At 45.8% G+C, this 12,944-nt stretch overlaps 1 pseudogene; it reads left to right on the forward strand.

The window, feature by feature from the left end:
- Positions 1–269: 269 nt before the first annotated feature.
- Positions 270–1,274, forward strand: LOC142697943 (very long chain fatty acid elongase 5 pseudogene; annotated as a pseudogene).
- The last annotated feature ends 11,670 nt before the right edge of the window (positions 1,275–12,944 follow it).

Here is a 12,944-nt window from a genome sequence, read left to right on the forward strand (position 1 = left end):
GGAGCAAATCGGCACTGCGTCCATTACGCACTATTTAGACGATTTTGTCTTTGTTGGTCCCCCTGCGTCACCGCAATGCCAATTTCTACTTGGTGTTCCACTTTCCCTAGAGAAAACCGAGGGTCCCGGTTTCCTTTTTAGGGATAGAAATTACAATCCCTGTTCGTTTCAGCCTTGTCGGTTAAAAAGATGCAATTGGAGCAGAGTCACACACAGCTAGTGCCTCCTCTGAGCCAGGAGTCATACAGGAAAGTGAAGCCGCTGGGAATATAACGGTACCCGGGCTGCAGCCAAAGAACGGTTTAAGAAATGGAGGCCATGGATAAAGCAGTGAATGTATATATAGACAACTTGCTTGGACCAAGAGACCCGCGAGTAAAATGATGGTTCATGTTAGATAATTACATCCCCTCATTTGTTTGCACCGTCCTGTATTTATTTAGGACCGAAGTACAGGAAAAACAGACCACCAGTTTCCTGCAGAGGGATTCTTGTAGTTTATAACATTGGCCTTACACTGCTCTCGCTGTACATGTTTTATGAGCTGGTAACAGGAGTATGGGAAGGAGGATACAACTTTTTCTGCCAGGACACTCACAGTGGAGGTGATGCAGACATGAAGATAACTCGAGTCCTCTGGTGGTACTACATTTCCAAGCTCATTGAACTCATGGACACTTTCTTCTTTATTCTCCGCAAGAACAACCACCAGATCACCGTCCTACATGTCTATCACCATGCGTCCATGCTAAACAACTGGTGGTTTGTCATGAACTGGGTGCCTTGTGGACACTCCTACTTTGGTGCTACTCTCAAAAGCTTTATCCATGTCATCATGTACTTTTACTACGGACTATCAGCTATACCAGCCATGCGACCTTATCTGTGGTGGAAGAAATACATCACCCAGTGCCAGCTGACCCAGTTCGTCCTAACAATGACTCAGACCAGCTGTGCAATGATTTGGCGCTGTGCAGTCCCCATGGGATGGCTGTATTTCCAGAACTGCTACATGATCTCTCTCATCATCCTCTTTACCAATTTCTACATTGAGACATACAAGAAAGCCTCTTCCCGAAGGAAAGATTACCAGAACGGCTCAGTGACTGCAGCGAACGGACACACAAACGGCTTTTCTTCCCAGGAGGAAAATGTCAAGCAGCGTAAACAAAGAAGGGATTGAGCGGAAAAACCAGCCACCAGTTCACTGCGCCAGATGATATACCATCAGATTAAAAACACAGTGCACTGACACCCTTACAGCGACTGTAAATTATTCCTAGTTATATAACGTGATTAATGTAGATCTTAACAAACTCTAGCTATCATTAAAATGCTGAAAACACATTTAGAATTGCTCACAAAATTAGCGGGCAGGTATTGTTTATTGGCTGGTGCTGCGATGCTTACAACATAATATCCAGTTCAGGGCTCGTCACGTTCCAGGTGTTGACAATAAAATTGCTGATGCTCTTTCTTGTTTTAATTTCCAGTTTCATTTATTGTTCCCGCAGGCAGAACAGGAGGGGACGGAGTGACCGGATGGGCTATGGAGACTGCTGGATCCAAGTTAGTGCCTTTCGTCAGGGCATCACTTGCTCGATCTACCTGGACGGCTTATGGTAATGCATGGAACGAGTGGTTGAAAGTTGTAGGGGAACGTATTATTGGTCCTCCGGAACATCCTCGTTTAGCCTATATTATGGAATATTTGTCGGGTTTGGCTGAGCAGTTGCGCTTCGTCGCCTTATGGGTCTGGCATTTTTCTTTAAGCTTCATGGGTGGGCCAATGTCACAAAATCCTTCTTTATTTTGCAGTCCATTAAGGGGTGGAAGAAGTCGGCAGTTCCAATCTAGGCGTCCGATTTCTTTTGCAATTCTATTAAAACTTTTGCATTGTTTACCTGAGGTATGTGCTTCTATGTTTGACTCGGCCCTGTTAGCCGTGGCTTTTTCCTTTTTTGGTGCTCTGCGGATACCTGAGTTAGTTCCCCATAGTGCTACGCGGCCGGGCTGCCTTTTATTTGAGGACGTTAGTTTGTCTGAATCCGGCCAAGGTTTTAGAATACATTGATGATCGAAGACAGATATTTTTGGCAGGGGCTGCTGGGTTTCGTTGTGGGCAATCGGGGGTGCGGGTTGCCCTGTTGCTTTAGCATCTTCCTACTTAAGTTTGCGTAACTGTGGCTCTCAGTTTATGACGCATATTCACGGCAGCCCCCTTACAAAATTTCAGTTCTCTGCAGTATTTAAAAAGGCATTGTCATCTGTCGGCCTCCCCCTGGGAACTTTGGCACCCACTCATTTCGCATTGGAGCGGCTACTACCACCAGCTAATTGGGCCTGACCGATACTGAGGTGCGTCGTATAGGGCACTAGCGCTCTGATGCGTTCGCCCCGATTTGGTTCTGCACTAATTTCTTTTATTTTCTAGATTACCGGCCGTCAGTATGGATAATGGGCCATTCATATGTTTTTTGGGCTGAACGGAGAGCGGCTATAGGGCTCGGGGGAAAATCACTTGGATTCCAGGATGCAGAGATCTATTGGAGCGGCCTGAGGGGCCTAAGATCGTTGCAGACCTTACCGGAAGTGGTGGATATTAGTCGGCACCGGCTGGTGCCGACGGTTTTGGTTCTACACAATGGGGGGAATGATTTATGATCATGGTATACATGCAGTCTCTTCTCCATCTTCTTTGCCTTTTGGTGTGTGGCCTGGCTCTCTGGTGGCTACACACTGACTGTTATCAACAACCATGCCCCCCCCCCCCCCACTGATGTACATCATCCCCTCAGTCCTATAGATTATCAGACTGCTGATTGTTAAAATGAGACAATTCTGACAATTTTTCCATATTATTTAACATTAACCTTTTTCTTTTCTGTTTTACAGTGAAACGCAAAAAATTGGAAATTTCTTTCCCGAAAATATCCTGTTTAGAATAGGATTCATAGGAATGGGCATTGCCTGTAAGTAACAATCACGGAAGTGATTATAATATTCTCTTCATGCAGCAGTAATCAGATTTTTGTAAAAAATAAATAAAGTTTTGTTCATTTCATTGATAATAATTGTCCGGATCAGACGATGCAGATAAATGTTCCCGTCCATTATTGTAGGTTTCTTGTTGGGTTTAGCGCTTGGTCCGCGCTTCATAGATGTTATTAGGATGTTTTACACGTGGTACAGGATTTATTTGGCTCATTTTCAGCTCTGGGTCTGACGTTTCTACATTACAAGTTCATTATGCTCCATGCTGAAGCCTTTGGGGATCGTCAGACCTTGGTTCAAAAGATCCTCCTGGGAATTGGATGGTCATCATGCGTTGGGACGGCCGTGATGGCTATGTTTTCGGTAAGTTAATAAATGTTTTATGTTAATAGGGTTTCCCATCTTTACTAAATAGGGACCCGCTGGTAATCAGCTGATCGCTGTGGGTCTGGCAGCTGAACCCCTGGTGATCATGATCAGCGGTGATCACCGGGAGGCCACACACTAAAGTGGTATTACATGGCTTATTCGAATGAATGGACGACCATGTAGTAGATGTGTGTCTGCTCCATCTAACAGAGAGGAGTCCCAAGCACGAGTCCCCCACTATATCCATTATGTCTCCGGGGTTATTATATCAGAACACGTTATTTAGGATTTAATGGGAAGTTCTGAGGGTAAATTAGTGATTAGTTCCATAAGATTTGCTGTAACCTCTGTCTGCTTGTTTTCTAGACCTACCGTTATTCAATGACTCACCGGATTTGCGCTTTCATTGCATTCGGGTTTGGCAGCCTTTACAACCTTTGGCAGTCCATACTCCTCTACAAAGTGCCCGAAAAGCCGAAGAGTCATCAGCCATTTCAGACTGGCGTCCTGCATAATGGCCGTGACCTTAGTGGTTTTCTGTATCCTTTCTTAAATAATATTTGAATGGAATCCAATTGTCCTTGTCTTTAGGTTCACATGTAGGAAACATCAGATACTGAGGTGATCATTTCCCTTCATTTTCTGATCTTGGCCGTCAGATGGCGACATGCTGGTGTAACACAGCGCCATCTGGTAACATTGTTCAGCTTCTTGCAGGAAGATGCTGAATAGAAAGCAGCGGTACTGTCCTTGCTATATATCTATTATATTAACATTTATCTCACATAAAAGTGTAGTAAATCCTATAAGACACTTACTAAACATAAGAAACTTTATTTTCCTATATAATAAATTACCAGTCATTGGAAGTAGGGTATCCGTATACACCCACCTGTGCGCTGGAGATCAATGTGTAAAGATATGTACAGTATATCTCATACATAATATATACAGATGTTCGTGTACATCTTTATACAGATGTTCGTGTGTCAGGTACCCAATTTTTCTCCCATGCCTATGGAAAAACCGCTTACTAGGTAGGTTCCAGTTCACTGCAATATTTTGGTCAGCCTTAACCCGTGCTGGCTTTCCCCCCAAAGGATTTCGGAACACATTCATTCCGCATTGGAGCCGCTACCACGGCCAGCGGTTTCGGCCTATCTGATGAGGATGTTCGGCGTATCGGGCGGTGGTGTCAAAATTGTTTCGCTGGTTATATCCGTCCGGATTTGATTTTGCATTAAGTTTGTTTCTTTCTAGGTTCACGCCCCGTCATCTGGATCCTTGGGCATTCTTACGTCTTCTGGGTAGAACGGAGAGCGGCAATACGGATTTCCAATACAGTCATTGGAGGTAGGGTATCAGTATACACCCACCTGTGTGCTGGAGATCAATGTGTAAAGGTATGTACAGTATATCTCATACATAATATAAAGTTATTGACATGCTGAGCCGCTGGTACAAACCAGTGGACGTAAAATTCCTTTAATCCGGCATTAATGAGATTATCAAATATTCCTGATCATTGGATAGATTTTATTTGTACCCCAAGAAGCCGTTCTATAGGAATACAATTGGACCTATAGTCTTTGTGCTCGTTCTCTGCACCATTTTGATCGTGACGTCCGCAATGTAATGGATGTGGTGTCACATGACAATGGGTCAGGTCCGTTTTGGCATCGCCGCCGTCAGTCACATGGCTCCATGCAATAAACATGAATGCAGCAAAACCTCGGCCCGGGCAGAAAGTTCTTGCTTTGGGCAATTTTTTATGTATTAATTTAGATATTTTGATATTTGTTCACAGATCAGTGAAATGACAGCAAAGATCATAGAGTGGTTGACGTTGGTCCTCATTCTGGTGAATGTATTGAGCTACTATCAGAATATGCAGGTCAGTAGACGTCACCTCATTATCACCTCGTATACCAGACCTCGTAATTGAAGGCACTCAGGCTTATTGGCCGTTGTGCCCATGACTGGGTGGCAATGAAGGGGTTAACTAAGCCACGTTATGCTAGGGGGATTGTTCCATGTAGTGTTTACATTAGTGGGGCCTATAGGGTATGGGGTACCCGCCTTTAGGGCATTTCTTGGGGGGATATAGGGCGGTTTTACCCACCCTCCCCGTTCTGTGTTTCTAAGGGCAAGGAGGGAAGACAACTTCCTCTTCTGGCCGTTACTGCGCAGGGATTTGTTATTACAAAATTGTGAGTACACTTAACTGATTGTCATGGACCAGGAGGAGCTTGAAGAAATTATCCGTATCCGGATGCGGGACGAGGGTTCTGTATGGCTGCAGTCTCTTATTCAAGAGACTGTGGCACCGGCGTCTTCCCTACCTGGCACACTCCCTGTGCGACGATCCTCCCGCCGCTCCAGGCCGCCAGCACGTCTATCCCCCTCGAGCGACAGTAGAGTTCGCTCACTGTCGGCTAAAGGCAGCACACAAGACCGCAAGAGCATTGGTAAGTACATTGTTTTATCTATGCCCTGTAAAACCCACATGCTGTAGTGTATCCTTGTGTTAACATGTTCCCAATGGCCAACGTTCCGGGTGTGTCACAGCATCAGTCAGCTTGTAGATCATGTATATTGGTGTGTAAGGGAATGGCAACGTTTACAACAAGTGCATATTTCGGGTATGGCACCTGGTGAAAGTACCATTTTGTTGTTTTGGTCTTTTCTACAGTTGATGATGCAAAAACCCGGTGGAGGAGCTGCCAGGATCAATTCCGCCGTAAAAATGGCGCTAGAGGCCGAAGTGGTGATGGGGCCCCCAAAAAGAGGAAATACATCTACACCCAGCAGCTAATGTTCCTGAAGGACATTATGGAAATGCGGCCGTAAGTAATGACTGTGCCTTGAAGACATGTCTGTGTTCACATGTCATGCCCCCAAAATTGACGGTTTGAAAAAAATTGAAGGCCACCCCCGGACGAAGGCATCCCGCCAAAACGCGCGTCGGGTCTGACGGTCTCTCATTACAGGGTTTTTCATCACCATGGGTATGTCATGTTCATCTACTTCTCCCATGCTGTTTTGTTCCATGATTCATTTACTTGAAGTATTTATTCACATGTTCTTATCTTCATAACAGTTTCATGGTAGATGAGTGTTTGGCAACAGACTTGCTATACATCAAATTATATCAGCATCTATACATACTATTTGATTACAATATATCACCAATGTTGTATTTTTGCTCTGATCACGTTACCAACTAGTCTTGTTGCCTCACCTTAGTTTATGTCAGCAACTTTGTTCCCATTTTTCTGTACCTCATTCCCTGTAATTTTTGAACGTTTTTATCCATGCTTTGCATGACTCATTTTTTATCATTGTTATATTTGTCAATAAAGTTTGTGATTATTCTGCTCCACTTTTCGTGTTAATTGTACCCCATTCTCTGTAGGTGTTATTTTAGAGGACGTGTACATTTTTGATTACAGATGCAGTGACAATCTTCTGGACACGGCAGAGGAGGCTGCCCATGAGGAGGCGCAGGCGCCACCAGAAGAACATCCCGTGCTGCCCTTAACCCCTGAGGCGACAGCACCAGAACCTGCTCCACAGGCGTCCAGCCAACCCCAGGTGCCTCGTGACGTTCCGGCTGAAACCACCGCAGCAGGCAGGCGCAGCCAGATCGGATCCGCAGCTGCCCAAGTGGACTCCAGGGTACTTGAGTACCTGCGTCGCTGCGCCGAGGAGGACGGCTGTGACGCCTTTGGCCGCAGCATTGCCCCACTTCTCACGCCGACCGTATGGCGCACCTCCAAGGCTCGATCCTCAGCCTTATCGACGCGGCCACACCTCCTAACAACCCACGCCCGATCTTCCAGGCAATGGAGCATTGGCGTGGATTGACCGAGACAGCGGTGCCGTTCAATGCACCTGTCCCTTCTCAGCCTGCCACCCCCTTGGCCCGGCAAAACTTCCAACGCCCATTGCCGGGCCACATGTCACCTGGTCCAGTGCCGATGCGGAACTGGCCTGTTCCAGCCTACAGCCGACCCGTGGTAAACTTGCCACACGGTCCACCTGTAGGCTACCACACGCAGCATCAGCACCACTATGCTGTTGAGGAACATCCTCTGCAGGGCCATGCGCAGCATAGTGGTGCTGAAATGGACAGCTACTACTCCCCACCCCACCATTATCAGGAGTTGTAGTGCTGATGATGCCGCACAGTTTTGCTGCGTAATTTAGGCCTTATTTGGGCCAATGTTTCAACATTGTGCATCATGTTGGTGCGTTTGTTTGATGTTTTGTTGTCCTATGTTTTAGGCTAAATTTTTTGCCACATTACCCAATAAAGTGTGGTTTTGTGGAGCAACAAAAGTTTCTGTGTTTCCCTCGATATATGTAATGTAACATGCTTTCCCAAACATGTCCCAAGGTAACGTTGCAACATGCTGCCCAGGGCCCAAGGTAGTTGCATGTCATAATTGAGATCTTAGTTTATCTTTTGCGGTTTAGCTCGAAACAGCAACGACTTCTCTGCGGCGTTGCAGTGCTATGATAATGGACGCACTAAGCAACTTTGTGATTGTATTTGCCAACATTTGATTGGCCAATGTGATTCACATACAATTAGTTGTTTGGCAGCAAACCAACACGGCGAAACCCCAAAAGATATAAGCTCACAACCCACGTCAAGGGTCCTCATGTCTTGCGAGTCCCTAATACTACATTCCCCCCCTAAATTCATCCCATTGCCCTCAGTCTAATGACAAATTTTGGCAATAATCTTCACGAAGCCACCCTTCACATAGAATCTTCCTGCCATGGCACTGCTCCATTGGCGCTCGCAAAATCGCAGAGAAGCCATCCAGCATAGCAGCACACGGGCCAGCGGAGTCGACGGCATAATTTGGCTTTTTAGATGGCAACAAGGCAAGAAACACAATAAACTCCCCAAAGTATTTTGCAAGGTGCAAGAAGGATGAGAACATGTGCTCACATGAAGCAGGTGTTTGAGAAGGGTGCCTTTTTGTAGGATGCCCTCTCCATTACTCCACCCTGCGTTTTATTTACGCACGTGAAAAACGCATGGCATACGTGCGTAAAAAACGCAGACACGCAGCCATAACGCATGACACACGCAACTACAACGCATGCAAAACGTCGCATTTTTTACGCGCGCAAAAACGCCATGCTCGTGTGAATCCAGCCTCAGGGCTTATTTAGACGAACGTGTAATACGTCCGTGCAACGTGCTTGATTTTCACGCGCTTCGCACGGACCTATGTTCGTCTATGGGGCCGTGCAGACTGTCAGTGATTTTGACGCAGCGTGTGTCCGCTTCGTGAAACACACGACATGTCCTATATTTGTGCGTTGTTCACGCATCACGCACCCATTGAAGTCAATGGGTGCGTGAAAATCACGTGCAGCACACGGAAGATTCATGCAACAGCAGTAAAACTATGAATGAAAACAGAAAGGCAGCACGTGCAAACATACAAACAGAGTGTCATAATGATGGCGGCTGCGCGAAAATGATATGTCATATCATATGCTGATGACACACGGAGCTGTTAAGTACCTTTCTCGCGCGCAAAACACCACGTTTATTGCGCGCGCAAAATGCACACGCTCGTGTAAATCCAGCCTTACAGCCACCTATGAAGACCTGCCGGATTACAAAGATGGCAGACCGTTCATCAGTCCCCCAGGCTGCCCTGATAACCATCGGCATCCCGCTATAGCATCGTGTGGGGACAATGGCACGTCGGAGGGGGTTGCCCCTCTCATTCTAATGTGTTAGATGCTGTGGTCGTGATTGACTGTGACCTCTAAGGGGTTAAACGGGCATAATGAAAGTGATTTTTTATTCTGTTTGTTGCAGTGCGGTATTGGCTATATTACACAGCGAATACCCGCTAAGTATAGAGCGACCCCAGCCCGTGATCCCGCTCCATACTTCCCCTTAACGACTGCCAAGTACATGTATGTGGCATCTTGTTAAGGAGATAAATGTCATTTTGTTGATTGTTTCTGTGAATTTTTATTTTTTGATTATTTTATTCTGTTGTAGATATCACAGCGGGCGGTTCTAGGAGGATCTTGTTTAGATGGCGGTGAATCGCATAGGTAGAGCGCCAGGGACTGCAGAGAAGTGCAACCCGGTCTTTCTTTCCGTGAATTGACACAGAGTGCGCTTTGCTAATTTATTGGCGACTTCTCACTATTATGGAGATCAACGGATTGGGATTCTTCTCCATCTTCTTGGCCTTTTGGTGTGCGGCCTGGCTCTCTGCTAGCTACACCCTGACTGTTATCAACAACCATACCTGCACCGCTGATCCGGGAACCTGCGCCGATGAACATCTGCTTCAGCTGGGATCAGGTGAGGAAGCAGGGTCAGCGGCTATTGTGTCGGGAGATGCTGGGGGGGAGGGAGGCCCGGGCAGAGGAGACGTCGCAGGGGCGCTGCAGCGAGGGCATTGCATGGTCTAACCGCCTATCAGAGGACAAGAGCTGGAGAAGAAGTCGTCCGGTCTCAGCCAGGGCTGCGGTCTCCTCCACAACTGTGTCCTTTATTGAATGTACCGTCCGGTACTGGCCCGTAGCAGGAGTGTCCGAGCAGGGATGTAGCGCATGCTGTTGGTGCCAAGGGGGATCGATGTGATGTTGGTCACGCGTCTGCCTTGTCCCTTTTTTCTCTTTTAGGTTCGGCAAAGGAATCGTCAAGGAGAGGGAGGAAACACAGATGTGGAGGTGGGCGCAGGCACGGTCGGCGCAAGCATCGCCACGGCAGAGGTGGTCGTCCTCAGAGTCGGAGATCGCCCTCGACATCTTCTGACCATAGCCCTCCTCTTCTTCTTCGCCATCATTATCTACATCATCTTCCCCGCCAAGGACGTCGAGCTGTGCTGATGTCACAGAGAGATGATGAGGGGTTATAAATATTCCCCTGACAGCTGCCCGGTCTTTCTTTCCGTGAATTGACACAGTGCGCGATTTGATAATTTATTGGCGACTTCTCACTATTATGGAGATCAACGGATTGGGATTCGTCTCCATCTTTTTGGCCTTTTGGTGTGTGGCCTGGCTCTCTGCTAGCTACACCCTGACCTCACATCAACAACCATGCCCCCCACTGATGTACATTATCCCCTCAGTCCTATAGATTATCAGACTGTTGATTGTTAAGATGAAACAATTTTGACAATTTTTCCATATTATTTAACATTGAGCGTTTTCTTTTTTGTTTTACAGTGAAATGGGAAAATTTCTTTGCAGAAAATATCCTGTTTAGAATGGGATTCATAGGAATGGCCATTGCCTGTAAGTAACAATCACGGAAGTGATTATAATATTCTCTTCAGTAATCAGATTTTTCTAAAAAATAAATAAAGTTTTGTTCATTTCATTGATAATAATAGTCCGGATCAGACGATGCAGATAAATGTTCCCGTCCATTATTGTAGGTTTCTTGTTGGGTTTAGCGCTTGGTCCGCGCTTCATAGATGTTATTAGGTTGTTTTACACGTGGTACAGGATTTATTTGGCTCATATTCTCTTTTTCAGCTCTGGGTCTGACGTTTCTACATTATAAGTTCGTCATTTCCATGCTGAAGCCTTTGGGGATCGTCAGGCCATGATTCAAAAGATCCTCCTGGCAATTGGATGGTCATCATGCGTTGGGACGGCCATGATGACTATGTTTTCGGTAAGTTAATAAATGTTTTATGTTAATAGGGTTGTCCCATCTTTACTAAATATGGACCCGCTGGCAATCAGCTGATCTCTGTGGGTCCGGCAGCTGATCCCCTGGTGATTATCACCAGGTGGCCACACACTAAAGTGGTATTACATGGCTTATTCGAATGAATGGACGACCATGTAATAGATGTGTGTCTGCTCAGTCTAATAGAGAGGAGTCCCAAGCACGAGACCCCAATATATATCAATTATGTCTCCAGAGTTATTATATCAGAACACGTTATTTAGGATTTATTGGGAAGTTCTGAGGGTAAATTAGTGATTAGTTACATAAGATTTGCTGTAACCTCTGTCTGCTTGTTTTCTAGACCTACCGTTATCCAATGACTCACCGGATTTGCGCTTTCATTGCATTCGGGTTTGGCAGCCTTTACAACCTTTGGCAGTCCATACTCCTCTACAAAGCCGAAGAGTCATCAGCCATTTCAGACTGGCGTCCTGTATAATGGCCGTGACCTTAGTGGTTTTCTGTATCCTTTCTTAAATAATATTTGAATGGAATCCAATTGTCCTTGTCTTTAGGTTCACATGTAGAAAACATCAGATCCTGACGTGATAATTTCCCTTCAATTTCTGATCTTGGCGGTCAGATGGCGACATGCTGGTGCAACACAGCGCCATCTGGTAACATTGTTCAGCTTCTTGCAGGAAGATTCTAAATATAAAGCAGCGTTACTGTCCTTGCTATGTATGTATTATATTAACATTTATCTCACATAAAAGTGTAGTAAATCCTATAAGACACTTACTAAACATAAGAAACGTTATTTTCCTATATAATAAATTACCAGTCATTGGAAGTAGGGTATCCGTATACACCCACCTGTGCGCTGGAGATCAATGTGTAAAGGTATGTACAGTATATCTCATACATAATATAAAGTTATTGACATGCTGAGCCGCTGGTACAAACCAGTGGATGTAAAATTCCTTTAATCCGGCATTAATGAGATTATCAAATATTCCTGATCATTGGATAGATTTTTTTTGTACCCCTAGAAGCCGTTCTATAGGAATACAATTGGACCTATAATCTTTGTGCTCGTTCTCTGCACCATTTTGATCGTGACGTCCGCAATGTAATGGATGTGGTGTCACATGACAATGGGTCAGGTCCGTTTTGGCATCGCCGTCAGTCACATGAATCCATGCAATAAACATGCATGCAGAAAAACCTCGGCCCGGGCGGAAAGTTCTTGCTTTGTGCAATTTTTAATGTATTAATTTTGATATTTTGATATTTTTTCACAGATCAGTGAAATGACAGCAAAGATCATAGAGTGGTCGATGTTGGTCCTCAATCTGGTGAATGTATTGAGCTACTATCAGAATATGCAGGTCAGTAGAGGTCACCTCATTATCACCTTGTATACCAGACCTCGTAATTGAAGGCACTCAGGCTTATTGGCCGTTGTGCCCATGACTGGGTGGCAATGAAAGGGTTAACTAAGCCACGTTATGCTAGGGGGATTTTTCCATGTAGTATTTACATTAGTGGGGCCTACAGGGTATGGGGTATCTGCCTATAGGGCATTTTTTTGGGGGATAAAGGGCGGTCTTACCCACCCTACCCGTTCTGGGTTTATAAGGGCAAGGAGGGAAGACATCTTCCTCTTCTGGCCGTTACTGCGCAGGGATTTGTTATTACAATATTGTGAGTACACTTAACTGATTGTCATGGACCAGGAGGAGCTTGAAGAAATTATCCGTATCCGGATGCAGGACGAGGTTTCTGTATGGCTGCTGTCTCTTATTCAAGAGACTGTGGCACCGGCGTCTTCCCTACCTGGCACACCCCCTGCGCGACGATCCTCCCGCCGCTCCAGGCCGCAAGCACGTCTATCCCCCTC

Source organism: Rhinoderma darwinii, assembly GCF_050947455.1.
Source record: "Rhinoderma darwinii isolate aRhiDar2 chromosome 10 unlocalized genomic scaffold, aRhiDar2.hap1 SUPER_10_unloc_11, whole genome shotgun sequence".
In the NCBI taxonomy this organism is placed as follows: domain Eukaryota; kingdom Metazoa; phylum Chordata; class Amphibia; order Anura; family Rhinodermatidae; genus Rhinoderma; species Rhinoderma darwinii.